This window comes from Balaenoptera borealis (assembly GCF_965194805.1).
Source record: "Balaenoptera borealis genome assembly, chromosome: 3".
Classification (NCBI taxonomy): Eukaryota; Metazoa; Chordata; class Mammalia; order Artiodactyla; family Balaenopteridae; genus Balaenoptera; species Balaenoptera borealis.
In genome coordinates, this window is record NC_138866.1 from 72,488,021 (window position 1) to 72,504,146 (window position 16,126).

At 38.6% G+C, this 16,126-nt stretch overlaps 1 protein-coding gene across 7 annotated transcripts in view; it reads left to right on the forward strand.

Annotated features, from left to right (window-relative positions):
- STXBP6 (syntaxin binding protein 6) overlaps nt 1–16,126 on the forward strand; it is a 264,226-nt gene that overhangs the window by 187,742 nt on the left and 60,358 nt on the right. The window lies entirely within an intron of this gene.

Here is a 16,126-nt window from a genome sequence, read left to right on the forward strand (position 1 = left end):
CAAAGAAGTTCATAGCACCACTACAGGGAAATTCTCAAACCCTGCCATTATCATTATCATTATTATCATTGGTTTACTTTTTATTAAGGTATAACTTACATATTGTAAGGTATATAAATCTTAAGTGTACAGTGCAATGAGCTTTTTATATGTGTGTAAACCCATGTAAGCATCACCTGTACCAACATATAGAACCTTTCCAGCACCCTAGAAGGTTCCCTTCTACCTCCATCAAAGGTAATTTCCATTTTGACCACAATCACTTTTGTGACTTTTTTAATAGCATTATTGAGATATAATCAATATGGAAGAAACTTCACATATCTGAATGGTACAGTTTAGTAACTTTTTACATGTGTGCACCCACAAAATCATCACTACAATCAAAGTAATGAACCTATCCATCATCCCCAAAAGTTTCCTTGTACCCCTTTGTAATCTCTCTGTGGCCCTGAGCGTTCGTATATCCCACTCCATATGTTCAGGCAACCACTAATATGCTTTCTGTCTTTATATGTAAGTTTGCACTTCCTAAAATTTTATGTAAATGGAAACATATAGTATATACTGTTGTGGGGTGGTTTTTGTTTTTGTTTTTGTTTTTTTTTTTGGTCTTCCTTTCACTCAGCATAATTATTTTGAGATGGATCTTTGGGTTTTTCCAGTTTTTGGCTATTACAAATAAAGCTGCTCCGAATATTTGTGCACAAGCTAATACTTGGCATGGTCAGCCTTTTGAATTTTAGTCATTCTAACAGGTGTGTAATGGTACCTCATAGTACCTCATCAGCTATTCATTTCCTTAGTAGCTGATAATGTTGAGCATCTTTTGTGCTTTTTTCCCATCCACGTTGTCTTTAATATAGTGTTTTTCCACATCTTTTGATCATTTTTTTTAAATGGGTTCTTTTTATTGGGTTTTGAGAGTTTTCAAAAGTATACTCTGGATACAAGTCCTGTACCAGACAATGATTTGCAGATATTTTCTGCCAGCTTGTGACCTGTCTTTAATTCTCTTGAAGAGCAGTTTTTCATTTTGATCCTAGTTAATTTATTCTTTCCTGAGTTGTGCTTTTAGTGCCATATCTAAGAAGCCTTGCCTAGCCCAAGGTCACAGAGATTTTCTTCTGTTTTCTTTCAAGTTTTATAGTTTTAGACTTTTACATTTAGACCTCTTGATACATTTTTTACTTAATTTTTGTATATGGTACAAAATATGAGCTGAAGTTCCTTTTCTTTTGCATGTGGATATTCAATTGTTCGAGTATCATTTGTTGAAAAAACAATCCTTTATCCACTGCATTGCCCTTGCACTTTTTTTTTTTAAGAGATTGGAGTTTGTTTATTTTATTTATTTATTTGTTTGTTTGTTTGTGACTGTGTTGGGTCTTCTCTTCTGTGCAAGGGCTTTCTCCAGTTGCGGCAAGCAGGGGCCACTCTTCATTGCAGTGCACAGACCTCTCACTATTGCAGCCTCTCTTGTTGCGGAGCACAGGCTCCAGACGCACAGGCTCAGTAGTTGTGGCTCACGGGCCCAGTTGCTCCGCAGCATGTGGGATCTTCCCAGACCAGGGCTCGAACCCGTGTCCCCTGCATTGGCAGGCAGATTCTCAACCACTGCGCCACCAGGGAGGCCCTGCCCTTGCACTTTTGTTGAAAAAAATCAGTTTTCCAGTGAAGTCCCTGGTGGTCTAGTGGTTAGGACTCCGCGCTTCCACGGCAGTGGGCCTGGGTTTGATTCCTGGTTGGGGAACTAAGATCCTGCAAGCCGCATGGCGCAGCCAAAGAAAAGTAAAATAAAAAAAGAAAAGAAAACTAGGAAAAATAATTTTAAAAAAAGAAAATCAGTTTTCCATATGCAGGCGGTCCCCAACTTAGCTTATGATGGTTCAACTTACGGTTTTTCGACTTTACGATGGTGCAAAAGCAATGCCCATTCAGTAGAAACCATACTTTGAATTTTGAATTTTGAATTTCCCTGGGCTAGCAACATGAGGTATGATCCTCCCTCATGATGCTGGGCAGCGAGAGCGAGCCAAGCTCCACTCAGCCATGCAGTAACGAGAGTAAACAAACAACAAACTTAAAACCGTTCTGTACCCATACAGTCGTTCTGTTTTTCACTTTCAGTATAGTATTCAATAAATCACATGAGATATTACACACTTTATTATTAAGCACTTTATTATAAAATGGGCTTTGTGTTAGATGATTTTGCCCAATTGTAGGTTAACGTAAGTGTCCTGATAACGTTTAAGGTAGGCTAGGCTAAGCTATGTTGTTCAATGTGTTGGGTGTATTAAGTACATTTTCGACTTAAGATATTCTCCATTTACAATGGGTTTGTTGAGACATAACCCCATTCTAGATCAAGGAAGATCTGTATACTGGACTCTCTATTCTGTTCCATTGATCTATGTGTCTGTCTTGATGCCAGTACCATAATATCTTGATTAGTTTGGTTTTATAACAAGTCATGTAATCAGGTAGTTTGAGTCCTCCAACTTTGTTCCTTTTTTTCCCCTCAGCGTTATTTTTTGCTCTTTTAGATCACTTGCATTTCCATGTGAATTTCTATAATCAGTTGGTCATAGTCTACCTTAAAAGCCTGCCAGAATTTTGATTGCAATGGCATGAAATCTATAGATTATATTGGGAAGAATTGACATCCTTTTTTTTTTTGGCTTTTTTTTTTAATTGAAGTATAGTTGATTTACAATATTGTATTACTGTAGTTTCATGGGTGTACAACATAGTAATGCAATATTTTATAGATTATACTCCATTTAAAGTTATTACAAAATAATGGCTATGTTTCCCTTTGCTATACAATATGTCCTTGTTGCTTTTCTACTTTATAGTAGTAGTTTGTATCTCTTAATCCCATACCCCATTTTGCCCCTCCCCCCTTCCTCTTCCCCACTAGTATCCACTAGGTTGTTTTCTATATCTGTGAGTCTGTTTCTGTTTTGTTATATATATTCATTTGTTTTATTTTTTAGATTTCACATATAAGTCATAACATACAGTATTTGTCTTTCTCTGCCTGACTTATTTCACTAAGGATAATACTCTTTAGGTCCATCCACGTTGTTGCAAATGGCAGAATTTCATTCTTTTTTTGGAATGGCTGAGTAATATTCTGTTATATATATATATGACAGAATATTAAAGAAGAATATATCTTTTTTATCCATTCATCTGTTGATGGACACTTGGGTTGCTTGCATATCTTGGCAATTGTAAATAATGCTTCTATGGACATTGAGGTGCATGTATTCTTTTCAAATTAGTGTTTTCATTTTTTTCAGATATTCCAGAAGTGAAATTGCTAGATCATATGCTAACTCTATTTTTAGTTTTTTGAGGAACCTCCATACTGTTCTCCATAGTGGCTGCACCAGTTTACATTCCCACCAACAGTGCAAGAGGGTTCCCTTTTCTCCACACCCTCTCCAGCATTTGTTATTTGTAGACTTTTTGATGATGGCCATTCTGACAGGTGTGAGGTGATATCCCATTGTGGTGTTGATTTGCATTTCTCTAATAATTAACGATGTTGAGCATCCTTTCATGTGCCTATTGGCCATCTATATGTCTTCTTTAGAAAAGATGTCTATTCAGGTCTTCTGCCCATTTTTTAATCCAGTTGTTTGTTTTTCTGATATTGCATTGTATGACCTCTTTATATATTTTGGATATTAACCCCTTATCAGTCAAATATTTTCTCCCATTCAGTAGGGTGTCTTTTCGTTTTGTCGATGATTTCCTTTGCTGTGCAAAAGCTTTTAAGTTTAATTAGGTCCCGCTTGTTTATTTTTGCTTTTATTTCTTTTGTCTTAGGAGACAGATCAAAAAAAATATTGCTATGATTTATATCAGAGTGTTCTGCCTATGTTCTCTTCTAGGAGTTTTATGGTTTCAGGTCTTATATTTAGGTCTTTAATCCATTTGGAGTTTATTTTTGCATATAGTGTGAGGAAATGTTCTAATCTAATTCTTTACATGTAGCTGTCCAGTTTTCTCAGCACCACTTATTGAAGAGACTGTCTTTTCTCCCTTGTATATTCTTGTCTCCTGACATCTTAATAAAATTGAGTCTTTTAACCCATGACCACAGTATGTCTCTCCATTTGAATCTGTAGATGAATTTGGGGATTTTGCCATACTTAACAATATTAAGTTTTCTAATCCTTGAATACAAGATGTTTTTATGTTAAGTCTTCTTTAATTTCTTTCAATAATGTCTTGTGATTTTGACTATACAAGCCTTGTACTCTTTTGGTTAAATACATTCCTAAGTATTTTATTCTTTTAGCTGTTGCTGTTTTCTTTGTTTGCTTATTAGCTATTGTGTTAGTCAGGATTCTCCAAAGAAACAGAACCTATAGGATGTGTATATATTAATATTATATATAATATTTATAGTGTACGTGTTTATATTTATATGTGGAATTCACTCATGTGATTGTGGAGGCTTTGAAGTCTGAAATCAGCAGGGTGGGCTGGCAGGCTGGAGACCCAGGAAAGAACTAATGTTGTGGTTCAACTCTGAAGACCACAATTCCTTCTTGCCCTGGAGAAGTCAGTCCTACTGTTCTATTCTGGCCTTCAGCTGATTGAACGAGGCCAAATCACATTATGGAGTGCAATCAGAGTCTACCAATTTAAATGTTAATCCCAAGACACCCTCACAGAAACATCAAAAAGAATGTTTGACCAAATACTGGGGTGCCATGGCCTAACCATAGCCAAACTGACACATAGAACCAACCATCTCTGGTTAGTTTGACTCTCTGTTTTGTTATTTCAGTGATTGCTTTAGAGTTTATGGCATACATCTTTAACTTACCATGCTTTACCTTCGAGTGATAGTATACTAGTTCATGTATAGTATAAGAACCTCCCAGTAGTTCACATCCCTTTCTCCCATCCTGAGTTTTATGCTATTGTTGTCACACATTTTACTTTTCCATATGTTATAAAATCATACACCATTGTCATTTGTAAGCAAGACGTAGAGCATTGTTCAGTCTAGGGCTAATTATTTCTCACTCATAGGGCAAGACCCTTCTGTGTATCCTCAGTGCCCCCTGAATCTTAAGGTTTTCCAGTCTGGCTGGTGGCGATAGGTACTATGCCCAGCCCTTTTGGAGCACGGAGTACTGTTTCCTCTATTCATTTTGAGTGGTTCTTTCTCTGGCCTCAGGTAATTTCCTCACACACCTGTGGTGAGAAGTACTTAGCTAAATACTTAAGAACGAATCTCTGCAGGTCTCCAGAGTTCTGTGTGTGTGTGTAGTTCTCTTTCTTCATTACTCTGTCCTGAGAATTTTAATGACCTTGATCTCCCTGCGCTCTCAGCTCTGTCTCCTCAGTGTAGGGAGTCTGACCATCTCTGCCTGGGTTCCTCCTCCTTGCACTACAGCCTGGAAAACTCTCAAACCCGGAAACGAGGGCAGTTGTAGGGCTGGCCTCATTCATTTCCCGTGTCTCAGGGATCACTGTCGTTCCCTGTTTCATATACTTTGTCCATTTGGGTTGCCTCAGGCAGAAGGGTGGATGTAGCCCTCACTTCTGTTGTGTAGACACAGGGTTAGAATTGCGGGGTCTTAGAGTATATGCGTGTTTAGCTTTAGTAGATATCACCTAGAGTTTACCAAAATAAATCCAGCTAATTTTAATTGCAGATAATTTTCACTAATTGACATTCGTTTTACCTAGAACATGTTGCTAGATCTTAGTCCCCCACTTAACATAGTAAAGAGTGAAGGTGACAAGTTCTCAGCGACACCGTTCACTTTCTTTAGAACTTCAGTGATGTACACCCTCACATTAAATATATTATTGTAAGTATTGAGTAAGTGGTGGTGGCGAGGAGGAGGGAAAGCAGAGAGAGCAGATAAATCTGTCTTTGCTTGACTGATAGTTGTCATTGTATTTGACAGCATATGTTTGCTAAGTCATAGCAGCTTTGACTTTTCCAGAAACCTAGTGATATTATATGTTGCTATTATAGGTACCTGGTCCATTAGCAAATTCTCTGTTGCTCTGTCTTTCCAATCTCATTGCAGGGAAGGGGGGGGTACTCTTCTCACATAGAAGGTGACCCATATCCACGTAACATCCTCCCATGGTTCTTTTAGACTAAATATTCATATTAAAAGATTCTGCTCAGCGGTGGGGTCATGTCAGGGAGTTGAGAACCAGGCCCTTCCCTCACACAGTGGGGAGTAAGGGCCCCTCTTCATAGCTGCCGAGAGACGAGGAAGTAGAGGCTGCAAAAATGATTCCATCTTTTCTCACTGTAAGGGGCGTTTGAGCTCTAAGAATGCTTTTTAGCAGCTCCCACTGGTAAAATAGGTATCGAATTTCTACCAAGTATGGCATTTCCCTGAAGAGAATTGCTGCTTGGCCTGTACTTTTCGGTATATAATGGATAATGTGAAAGGAAAGTGTCACGTTCAAGGAGTCACTTTTTCAAGTTTTATTCCCAGCCTTTGAGCTGCTTGTAGAGTAATGTAATTCATTCTTCAGTCAGGTAGCTGCTGCTTTGATGCCTTTGTCTTTAGATGCTCTGTTTGTAAATCTCTCCTAAGAATAGATCAAAAATGATGTTTATATCTGTTTCCAGAATTGAGGAAGTAAGAACAGAATGAGGCTTTATGACTGCAGTTAACCCCTTCTGTTTTCTTCATTGTATATTACAGGATTTGGTATTGGATTTAATCTCTTTCAGAAACCATCACTGTTCTCACAAATCAAGGCGTTTACTTCCCTGGCTTGGGCCTGTTTGTTTATTTGTTTGTTTCACAGTTACACTATATAAACCAGACATGTTATACCCTTTCCATATAAAATATGAAGTTGCAATAACTAACATTAACCAGGTTTTATAAGTCATTGTATGTTTACCCTTTACCCAGAATGCATACAAATTGATTTTTTCCACAGGTATATAGGAAAAAGTTTAAGGAAGCTAAAAACTCAAGAACAGTGGGAAACCTTGGGTTGCTGAATCTCATGAAATCATGTTTTCAGGGAGGCTGAGACACACAGAATTGTAAGAGAGATGGTGCTAGAATAAGGCTTGCAGGAAAAAAAGATTGTTTTAAAAGGCTTTAACCCACAACTTTTTCTCCTTCTAGTCTCCTAATATTTCTATAGTTTCCTGGTTTTTACCATTTTCTCTGCTCTCCTTTTTCCCAGGATACCCCTCTTTTCTAGTAAGAAAATAGATCAAGCCTTACAACCATGGCTTGATCCTGAAACAGACCAGTTGAGCCTGATATAAGTTGTTGGCTTATTCATGGTTTCTGGTGTTCTTCCTCCTTTTGTCTTCTACCTTTGTTGATTCGCTCATTCATTTATGTGTGTGTACCTGCACTGGCACCAGGTATCAGTTTATAATATAGAGGGCATCGTGGTACTGGTCTGGAGAGGGGAGCACCCATCTTGAGATGGGAACTCAAGCCTTCTGGGGATTAATAAACTTCCTGGTTTCAAGCTAAAGATTTAACAGTCCAAGATTACCTGTGATGTACCTGAGCCTGTCATTGACTTGAAAAGTAGGATACCCTTTCAAAATAAAAATCTACATATTTTTATAGTTAAAGTAAAATTATTGACAGGGGTAAGAAGATTAAAATTGGAAGGGACTAGATTTGGGGTTTTTGTTGGGTTTTTTTGGCAGCGCCACAAGGCTTGCAGAATCTTAGTTCCCAGACCAGGGATTGAACCTGGGGCCCAGCAGTGAAAGCACAAGAGTCCTAACCACTGGACCACCAGGGAATTCCCAAGACTAGATTTTTAACTTGGAGCTCATGTTGGCATGAGACATTGAAGTTGTACATTCCAGAAGTAATGCTGTCTCCTTTTGGTAATTTGGAAACATTAAAACCAGCTAGTACTTCCTGCAGAGTTAGTTTAGGGGGCTTGCTTGCTGTACAGATGTGTAGCTGTCAGCTACTTTGGGTATGATGCTGTACTTTCATATTAAAAGAATCCTTCCTGAAGGATGCTTGATGAAAGATGTTTCGTATTCTTCTCCTTCTACTGAAGGACTCATCCAAACTTATTTACAAAAAAGAGGTTTCCCATACAAATTTTTTTTGGTATCCCTTTGGAGAAATTTCCTAGACTTTGAATCTCATCCTCCTCCCCCTCCAATTTGGAGATGAGAATGTGATGTAGGTACAGCCCTAGGAACTAGTGATACCGAATAAGGAATCATTTGTGTGGAAAACTCCTTTCTTGGTGATTATCCCTCCTGTAGACCATAGAAGTCTGTCTTTAAGAAACAAACCTCAAAGCCCTGTGCACGGACTCTCCCCTTCCCTCCCCTTTAGAGTTAGTGGAACAGGGACTGGAGAAGGGCATCCTATATATTCTTCCTCACTGGCTTGGTGGTCATGACTGAAATGCCACCGTTTTTGTTGTTGCAGCTGTTGTTTATTTGGATTAAATTTTTCTTCCTAAAAACATGCAGATTCAAGAATACCCTTTCAAACCCATTTGGGTCCTGTGAGGAATCTGACCAGAGAGCCCCCAGGACCTAAGATGGAAGGAGAGGAATAGGGCCCCAAAGACAAGCTTGGCCATTTCATGAATTGGTCTAGTTTGGGAGCCTGTGGAATCTAAACAACTGTGTCCCTAAATTATGACACACTTTGAGAAATCATGTGAGAAGCACATGATCAACCCTGTGGGGAGAGCGCCAGGCTCCGTTCCCCACTCACCGTAGCAGTGATGACGGGTCCCTGTTCTGAAAGTATGTCAGGTAACTGTCTAGATATTTTTGCTTCTAAGCTTTGTAAACATTCAGCCATCTCACTGAATAAAATTGCTGATGCAGCCTTAGACCTGAAATTTATTTCTCCATAGATACTGTGAAATCCACCTGGAATTATCATACATTAGGGTTTGGGAAGAGCATTAAGAAAAACAGTTCCAAGTAATCATTTCTCACCTTGTCCTCTTAGCCTGTCTCAGCACCCAGAAGGCATGCTCAATCTTGCTTTTACTTCCTGAATCACATCTCAGAGGATTTCTTTTTTTTTTCCTTTATGTCTATCACCTCCGACACAGCCAGAGAGCAGCCCTGATGAGATTCTATGTGGACATCACTTTTTTTCCTTGCTCCAAATTGTTTATTTCTCATCAACAGTCTTATTGAAAGCAAAACGTCTGGCCGTTAGACTCCAACAGAGCAGAGGGCTAAGTTACACCACAAAATGCTGACTTTCACTCAACTACGAGATCAGGAGAGGGCTAAGCATGATGACAGACATTTTTAGGTATCTTAGGTACATAGGTATGGTAAATTCTACGTTTTAGCTGCCTAGCCTTGACATCAAATTATATTGTAGATATTACAATTTGTTCTTCACCTTTCTTTTTTTTTTATTTATAAGAAATGACCACATAAAGTTATAAGATGATTCAATTTGAGTTTAATGTGTAAAGAAATGTTTGTGTTAGTGAAAATATAATATCTATGAAAAATGAGATGGTAGAGGTTGTGAGTCATCATTTTCTTTAAATGCTGATTATTTGTTTTCTTTAAAATAATGTCTTAGGACTGAGACTAGATGTTTTGTATTTGAGCAAAATTGATTTTCCTGTTTGGGACTATTGAGAAATGATACTGTGAATAATGAGATTGTAGGGGAAAGAGTGACTTTAAAAAAAAAAAAAAGCAGTCTCACAACCTTTGGACCTTGAAATGGAGGATCAGCCTCTTAATTCCTGGCAGAGTATGTGTTTTTCTGCCATTTTGCATCACGTGCAAGTAACTTGCATTTCTTTTTTTTTAAGTTTTTTTTTTTTATTATTTATTTATTTATTTATTTATTTTTGGCTGTGTTGTGTCTTCGTTTCTGTGCGAGGGCTTTCTCTAGTTGAGGCAAGCGGAGGCCACTCTTCATCGCGGTGCGCGGGCCTCTCACTATCGCAGCCTCTCTTGTTGCGGAGCACAGGCTCCAGACGCGCAGGCTCAGTAGTTGTGGCTCACGGGCCTAGTTGCTCCGCGGCATGTGGGATCCTCCCAGACCAGGACTCGAACCCGTGTCCCCTGCATTGGCAGGCAGACTCTCAACCACTGCGCCACCAGAGAAGCCCCTAACTTGCATTTCTGTCTTTCCTTTCTGATAACAGCCTTTGTCCCCTCTTCCACCAATTCCTAACTTGATACAAGACCGGGTTTGATCGACTAGATGGTACTGTGCTATTGGCTGGCTTCTCTGGTTTTGATTAAATAGAATTTTCTCACTGGGCAAAAGCAAGGCTGGTGATCTCCACTCTTTGACTATGGCTAAGTGTCTTATTTCTGTACAATGTTTCATGGCTGGACCATTTTTTAAAAGAACTCTTTATGCCATTAGTTCATGAGAAAGAGATGTTACACCACTTGAGTAATGATGGTAATGATATTCTAGACATAAGAGTTCCTAACACTGCTTCTTAACTATAGCTGAGATGTAGATAAGTCTACATGAACGCTGAAGAGAATGCATGCAGCCATGAAAACCACATTCTTTTTGTCAGAACTGGTAGCAGGAGGACCTGGATTCGGTTTGCCCCATGCTTCTGTCTTCCTCTGATGCCACCATAGAAAGCAGTGGGTTCCAGGAGTGAGTGAAAAGAAGCATTAGGCTTGGATAACCCCAAAACTTGACTTATCGAATTCCAATGCACATGGCTCAGTGGTCTCAGAGAAGCCATTTCCAGTTAAGCCTTTGATTACATCAAGGAGAACATCTATGTTGTGATAGTCTTTAACACCCAATAAAATGTGGCATTTGACATTGCAGCAAAAAGCTGTAGTGGAAAGAGCAGTAGACTCTAAGTTCATTGTTTAGGTCACAGTTTTTTTATTCATTTACAGTATTGCTTTGGCAAGTCAACTCTTTCTGTGCCCCAGTTTCATTGTCCATGAATATAACAGGGGATAATAGCAATAACCCTGCCTCTATAACAGAGATGTTGTCAAGTTCAAGAGAAAAAACCAGAAGCTGTATGTATTTAAAAGATTTTTTTTAATGTTAAATGTTTATGTCAATTTATAGGATTCTACATCACAACCTGATAGGAGATAGCTTAGAAGATCTTTGTGGGGATTTCTCCACATCTTCCGTGTTTTAGAACTAGATGGACATGATAACAATCTGGTTTTCATTCTTCACAAATATGTCAGAGAAACAAACGTTGAATATTTTACCCAGGCTTGAACCTGTTATGAAACGAACAGAGTTCAGTGAGAGAAATAACATGGTGGGGAACCTACTTGGGTACAGTAATCATAGAAGGTTTTTCAATGGAGTTGACATGTAAGCTGAAATCTGAATAGTGAGTAAGAGACAGCAATAAAACACACACACACACACGATAAGGGCGTTTCTATGAAGCCAATAGCATTTGCCAAGGGTACAAAGAGGTTGCTGTTTCCCAGGAGCAAAAGATGACTGGAGCCTGGTGGACAAAAGGGAGAGTGGAATGAGATGAGAATGAAGAGGTACTCAAGGGCCAGATCATCTAGGGCTTTGCGGGTCATGGTAAGGGACTTGGTTTTTATTCTAAATGCTTTGGGATGCCATTGAGGATTTTTTTTTTCTCTTATTTTTATTGAAGTATAGTTGACATACAATATTATATTAGTTTCAGGTGTACAGTATAGTAATTCAGCATTTATATACATTACAAATTGATCACCACCATAAGTCTAATAACCATGTGTCACCATACAAATATATTATTCCCTATGCTATGCATTACATCCCCATGACTTATTTATTTTATAACTGGACTTTTTTGCCTCTCAGTCCCCTTCACCTATTTCACCCAACCCCTCTCTTTGCCTCCCCTCTGGCAACCACCAGTTTGTTCTCTGTATCCAAGAGTCTGTTTCTCTTCTGTTTTGATTGTTTATTTGTTTTGTTTTTAGATTCCACATATAAATGAATCACACAATATTTGTCTTTCTCTGTCTTACTTATTTGACTTATCATAATACCCTCTAGGTGAAACCATGTCGTCGCAAATGGCGAAAGTTCATTGTTTTTATGGCTGAGTAATATTCCACTGTATATGTATACCACATCTTATTTGTTTATTCATCTATTGATGAACACTTAGGCTGCTTCAGTATCTTGGCTATAGTAAATAGTATTGGAATGAACATAGAGGTGCATATATCTTCTCAAATTAGTGTTTTTGTTTTCTTTGGATAAATACCCAGAAGTGGAATTGCTGGATCATATGGTAGTTCTATTTTTAATTTTTTGAGGAACCTCCATCCTGTTCTCCATAGTGGTGGCACCATCTTACACTGGCGCCACCAACAGTTCCCTTTTCTGCATATCCTCGCCCACATTTGTTATTTGTTGTCTTTTTGATAATAGCCATTCTGACAGTGTGAAGTGATATCTCTTTGTGGTTTTGATTTGCATTTCTCTAATGATTAGTGATGTTGAACATCTTTTCATGCGTCTGTTGGCCATCTGTATGTCTTCCTTGGGAAAATATCTATTCAGGTCCTCTGCCCATTTTTTAATTGGATTGTTTGTTTTTTCTGATACTGAGTTGTATGAATTCTTTATATATTTTGAATAGTAACCCCTTATCAGATATATCATTGCAAATATATTTTCCCATTCAGTAGGTTACCTTTTCATTTTGTTGATGTAGTCCCATTTGTTTATTTTTGCTTCTGTTGCCCTTGCCTGAGGAAACAGATCCAAAAAAATATTGCTAAGACCAGTGTCAGAGAGTATACTGCCTGTGTTTTCGTCTAGGAGTTTTATGGTTTCAGGTCTTACATTTACGTCTTTAATTCATTTTGAGTTTATTTTTGTAAATGATGTAAGTTTTATTCTTTTGCATGTGGCTGCCCAGTTTTCCCATCACCATTTATTGAAGAGAATGTCTTTTCCCCACTGTACATTTTTAGATCTCTGTTGAAATTAATTGACCATATATGCATGGGTTTATTTCTGGGCTCTCTATTCTGTTCCATTGATCTTTGTGTCTGTTTTTGTGCCAGTACCATACAGTTTTTATTACTATAGCTTTGTAGTATAGTTTGAAATCAGGAAGCATGTTACCTCCAGCTTTGCTCTTCTTTCTCAAGATTATTTTGGCAAGGAGTTTTTAAAAGATGGTTCAGTCTTATGTATTTCAGTTTGAATAGCCAAGCTGGTCAGAAAGCCAGTTTGGGGAAAATCACAGACGTCCAGGTGAGGGCTAATGTTATAATTCCTGGAATGTGGCTGCTTCATGAAACCTCCCTGACTTTCCCCAACTCTACCTTGGTCCTTAAAGCACCCCCACATACACACCTCAGATGACTCCTAGGTCATTTATCCTGTTATGCTTTAATACTCTGTTGCATCATTCTTATCTCCTCCCCACCAAAGTTCTTGATTCAGGACCACTTTTTACTCAATATATGAATTGCCACAAAACTTCCTTCTATATCTTCCATCTAATAAATATGCCATAAATATTTGTTAAATGACTAAATACATAATTCAGTGGCTCTCAACAAAGTGCCTCAGAGTCAACTGGAGAGATTTAAAATATGGATGCCAGGGCCACACCCTCAGGGATTCTGATTGACGGTGTTTGGTGTTTTTGTTGTAAAACTCCCAGGTGATTTCGATGTGTGGGTCTGAGTGGAAAACCAGGGGATCGGGCTGATTCTGGGTGGTCTGCAGTATTACCTGGGAATATCATATCCCCTTTAAATGCCTATATATTTACCTTTTCCTCATGAATGATCAAGGCATGACAGAAATGCCCTGATTATCTCACCTTTAAAGTTATTCAAAATAATGAATATGGACTCTACCATATGAGGGTAGTTGGACATACAGCACTATGATATTACTGATTCAGATCATTTGGTTGCATTTTCCAGAGTGTGCTATCAATTAGCTTTCCTTGGGAAGGAGAAGGTAAATTGCTGTTTTTCACTGGACATCTGGAATTTGACTGACTTCTTTTTAACAGCTATGGACCCTAAAAACACCAAAAGAGGAAGGGGTTAAAACATGGCTCCTTCTAGCACAGAACTCAAAGTCTGGCAGTAGTGTGACTGTGCAAGTGTTTTGACCTTGGAAGGGGAAAGTCTTTATTTAATTCTATGTAGTGTGTATATAATAATATCATTTTAAGGCACCTGCTTCAAAATAGAAACTGGGATGTTGGAGATAATAACAATAAACAAAAATTAAAACCAAACCGGGCTCAGTGCCCAGGAAAACTATCAGATTCCAAGAACTGGGCAAGGAATAACTTAATAGAGGGAAAAAAGTCAGGAATGGATGAAGTTGTAACTGCCTCCGTTAAAAATGACCACTCTGCAGTGCGATTGCTGTTGAACAATTCCGTGGGGCATTTGTTGGGTGGGTGGAGTTCCTGCCCTTCTCATTTCAGTGACAAACTTCCAATGGAACTTGCCTTCCTAAAAGTGTCAGTCTCAAACATGCCAATAATTACAGCAATCTTGCATTATGTTTGAAGTTTTATAATGCTATAAACTAGTTGGCAATAAATGGACCAGAAATAAAAATATGAGTTAACTGAAGTCAGAAGGAAAGCCTTCATGTTTCCCAGGATGCCTAAATGTCGTGTGATTTACATAAACAAAGGAGGAAATCCTCTTTGTGTGTTTAGGGGTGTGTGTCTAATACAGGAACCGATGTTTTCCTGTTATTGAAAAGCATTCTTTAATCTTTTAAGCACATTTTAGGACCCACATATATTCCAGGTGTGTTGTTTCCCTTGACATTAAAACAGCAGAGCAGGGCATGACTATCAGAGAAACCTATTAGAGCTTCCCTTTGTGTCATATAGACACATAAAATAAATGAATTAAATTAAGTGGATAGACAGCCCTGGGCAGACTGGTAATATTGTGTGAATTTAGTGAAGGGAATGGTTGTTCCTAATGGGACTTAAGCAGACTTATACATGGAGCTGTAGGCTAGACAGGCCATTTGTGAATGGAAGACTATAACATTTCCTTGATCGTGGGTGTTAAGGGGATGATGACTTTTTAACCATGAAAGTAAATGTAATTGGTGTGAAATGTTCATAAGCTTCCAGCCAAATATAACTGAATAATGGGCAGTAAACCTAAGCATTATTTGAAACTTTTAAAAAATGTTTGCTAAATTCTGGTTAGGAACAAAGGGAGAAGATTGTACTGAGATCCTAAAAACAGCCCAGTCCTGTACCATAGGGTTCTTACCAACCCTAAAGGCAGGGTGCCCACATTTCTTTCCCTTCTTGGTCACTGCTTTCACGACCCCAGACACTGAAGCTGTGATAAAACTCTGGTATGTGTGAAGGAGAGCCGTCTCACCACCAATCATGACTGGAATAGGTGTTTTCTGTCCTTCATCCCGCAAGGATTCTTTTTGCCATCTGCTGAGCATTTGCATGGTTATTTGCAAGTGTGGGATCTGTGGGCTTATTTGAAACTAAGAAAGAATGTAGCACTGATGCACAGTCTTACTAGGATTGCATTCATTACAAGGAATGCTTTCCACTTTTCCTGGTTCCTTTAAGAGCATCGTTTCTATTTAAACTTAGAATTCTTAAAGCCAGAGCTCAGGAGGAGCTTTTAGGAAAACCCTTTTAAAATACTTAATTACCTCCCCTCCTTTGAGGCTCTAAGTCATGAAGTAAGCAGACAGAGAAATATTCAGAGTGACTCTCTCCTGGTGGCTGGTACTTGACCTGTGTCCGAGAGGTGACAATGTCCATCCTCAGCATGGAAAGGAGAACTGACTAAGGCCAGGAGGAGGAACTGTCCTGGCCCTACAGTTGTGGTGACCTCAGGAATTCATATGTGGAGAGGGGCAGGGGTTATAATCAGATGCAAACTAGATACAAACTGACTATATTTTAAAGCCAAATAGTTGTGTTTTTTTTTTTTTTGAGTGAAGTATTACTTCTTATCTTCTCACTGAAGCCTGGAATATTTACACTGGACTATAACATTAGAAATACGCATTGCAGCTCCCTAGGGGAACCGGTAACCTGCACTTCCTTTAAAATGCAACCTTTCCCAACTACCCCTACCTGATGCCTGTCAGCCCCATATGCTGCTTTCCCTGCTAGA